The sequence below is a fragment of the Propithecus coquereli genome, unplaced genomic scaffold, assembly GCF_000956105.1.
Source record: "Propithecus coquereli isolate 6110/MARCELLA unplaced genomic scaffold, Pcoq_1.0 Scaffold150, whole genome shotgun sequence".
In the NCBI taxonomy this organism is placed as follows: Eukaryota; Metazoa; Chordata; class Mammalia; order Primates; family Indriidae; genus Propithecus; species Propithecus coquereli.
Genome location: NW_012139414.1, coordinates 5,263,478 through 5,266,987, shown reverse-complemented (window position 1 = coordinate 5,266,987; position 3,510 = coordinate 5,263,478).

Here is a 3,510-nt window from a genome sequence, read left to right as displayed (position 1 = left end):
TATGATGTATTTATTCATTTATTCAATCCAAGTAAACTCAAAATGTAGTTTCAGAATTACTAACTCATACTCCTGGGAGAAACACATTTACTGACTTGAGCACTGTATTTGTGTACAGTTCTTTTTGTTTTCAATCTTGCAGTATCCAGTCAAAATCCCATTTTCCTACTCAGGAGGCTGATATGGGAGGATCCCTTGAGCCCTGGAGTCCAAGTCTAGCCTGAGCAACACAGTAAGACCCCATCTCTAAAAAACATAATAAATAAATTCCATTTTCTAAAGTTACTAAGATTAGTTCTTTCCTTCCACATTCCCTTCAGTGTGGTTAATCATTTACAACACAATTGGGTTGATTTTTTGCTATCTATATTCTATTTTTGGTCTACCCACCAACATCTTGGTTGATTTTAATTTTTCATTTATTTTGGGCTATATGTAAAACGTTACTATGTTTCTAAACCTCAGAACTATGTATAAGAGATATATACAAGAGAAATGTCACTCTCTTTCTGTCCCTACTATTTCATACTTCTTCCCACTTGTATCCTTCCCCTTCCATAGACAATTTCTTTAGTTTTGGTCTATCCTTTCTGTAAATTTTTTCTGGCATAAATGAACAAGGTATGGATATTTTTAAAGCTCTTTTTACATATTGACAGATTACTTTCCGGAAAGGCTGCTTCAATTAACACTCCCATGAAGAGAACATAATAGTTCTTGTTGTACTGTAACCTAAGCGTAATGCATAGTTTATCTTGTAAATCTTGGGTAATTTGATAGGCAAAAATCAACTTCTTTTCCTCATTTGCATTTCTCTGACTTCTGGGGGAGTTATGCATGTTTCAAATGTTTCTTTGCTAAATTGTTTTTCCTCCTTTTCCGCCTCGTTTCTCTGTTCTCGACCCATTCATCTTTCAGAGACTTAAGGTGTATCTTATCTATTTTCACAGGCTCTTACACAATAAGGATAATGCTTTGTCCCTCATCACTCATTGTACATTCCTTTCGAGTACCTACAGATCCTCCTAAAATACTTCCCCTAAGAGATGCTAAGATTATTCTTTTCAACCAAAGCAATCCAAACCTACCTTCAAAGGGTCTGGAGAACAAATGGTCACTGTGAAATCCAATGACCCCTTGATAACCAGGACAAGAACATTTCTTCTGTCTTGTATGCACATACAAAGTTTATGAAGCTTATGAGTTCTGTTGGAAATGAATGAGTCATTCTGAGCTGGATTTCACATATACTGCTAGGTTTCTGCTACACATACTCCAACTCTTCCTAAGAAGTTAGCTTTTTAAATTTTTAATCACTATTTATTGGTACTTAATAGTTGTAAGAAGTTAGTTTTGAAAGGAATATTTGAATCTGCACTTGATTTCATATAAACTGTTTAGTTGTATTAATATATTCATTAGCCCCAACAAGAAATAAGATGTTTGTTTGACGGGAACAAGTGATTTTGAGCTTGGTTTCACATAAACTGTTTAGTATTAAATAGATTTGCTCTAATGCCTTGTAAGAAATTAGTTTTTAAACGAATGATCGATTCTGAGCTTGTTTGACATAAATTGCTTAGTTTTGTCTAAACTTCCTCTAGTTCACATTTTATTTAAATTCTAAATGTCATTCCTGCTTGTTTTCAAATATTCTGCTTAGTTTCATTTAGCTCTGTCACCTTAGGAAGTTACCTTAGTTATCAATGTATGAATTTGACATTGTTTTCACTTAACTTGCTTGGATTCATCTTAGATTGCTCTAACTTAAATTAGGATGGTGCTTTTGAGATGAACGCACATATCCAAGCTTGTTTGCACATATAAAGTTTATATATCACTTAGGAAGCTTTTGAAAAGAATGTGACATGAATTGTATAAGTTATCATGAGCATGTGTAGACAACAACCACATTGTGACTGCCCCCTGGCCAGCAGGGATTGTGAGACACATCTCAATTTCACAGATGCTAAAATGTACAGATAAAAATGTGTGACATTGAGTTTAAGAAAAAGAACTGTCAGTGTTTTGTGATGGGAAATAAAAGGATAAAATGAATCAAGAATTTCATCTGAACTGCTAGCTTGGACAGAGGCACACACCTTATTGTACATTGTTTTACCACTATAACCAACCGTGAAGAATATCCCTGAAAATGAAGTTTTATGAGAATCTCTGGCCACTTCCTACAGGTAAATTCTTAGAATTTGGAAGATTAAAAAAAGTGTATTTTATTGCTGCTCCAGTCTGCATTTTTGCAGTGATATCGAACTACCTTTCCTAAGTTCACAAGTTGTTTGTGTCTCCCTCTTGTAAATTACCTGTCAGTGCTATTGCCCAGCTTTTCTCTGGGATGCTTGCTGCATTTTCATTGCTGAATGAGAGCAGTTTATGTAATAAGAAACTCAATCACGCCTGACACATGTTGCAACCGTTTTTTACCCATTTACTTTTATCTTTCATACTGAAGTGTTTGGATTTTTAACATTTTCATTATAAAACATCTAAAACGTAAGGCCAAATTTTTAAAATGATAAACATCCATTATTTTGTTTTATAAAATCTTAACATTATTTGATATTTATTTCAGGCTTATTTTAAAGAAATTAAATTTTGCAGATAAATTTGAGGTTTCCATGCCCCCTCCCCAATCTCAAACCATTCCCTACTTCTCCATTTGGTTAACTACAGTCGCAAATTTGTTAATTTTATTCCAGACATTTGCTACAAATTTGGGTATCCACAGACTGCCAGTGATACTGTTTTCCATGGTTTAAATTTATAGAAATACATATGTAATGTGTATTTGGCATAAACCCCTCTGCACAAATAACTTGTATATATCTTGCTCTTTTCATTCCACATTTTTCCAACATATCTCAATGTTGATACATGTAGCTGCAGTTCATTCATTTTTAGCTGCAGTACATTTTACTTTATTAACATGCCACAAATTATTTATCCATCTTTCTTGTGAGTGAGTGCTCATATTGTTATCTCATTTTTTGCTATTACAAATAATTTTGCAATGAATATTCATAACATGTCCCCTGTAGCTGTCCTGTGAGAGTATATTTCCTGAGCTATAGAGTGCAAAAGTCTTCTGCTTTACTAGATATAATTAAATTGACCTCCAAAGCTGTTACACTAATTTGCACCCCCACTAGCAGTGTAATAGAATTTCTGTTTCTCCATACTCTCACCCACACTTTGTATTGTTAAACTTTAATTTTTGCTAATCAGATGGATGTGAACTGACATTCACTGTTGTTTTAATTTGTACATCCATGATTACTTGTGAGGTTGGGAATCCTTTTATATGTTTATTGGTCCTTCAGATTTCCTCTTCTATAAATTGCCTGTTCATACTATTTGCCTATTTTTCTATTGGGTTGTCTTTTTGGTATTGGTTGCGGAGGTTCCTTAATGTTCTATGAATAATTCTTGGTCTGTTTTGTGTATTGCAAATATCTTCTCTCAGCATGTGACTTGTCTTTTAACTTTCTTTTT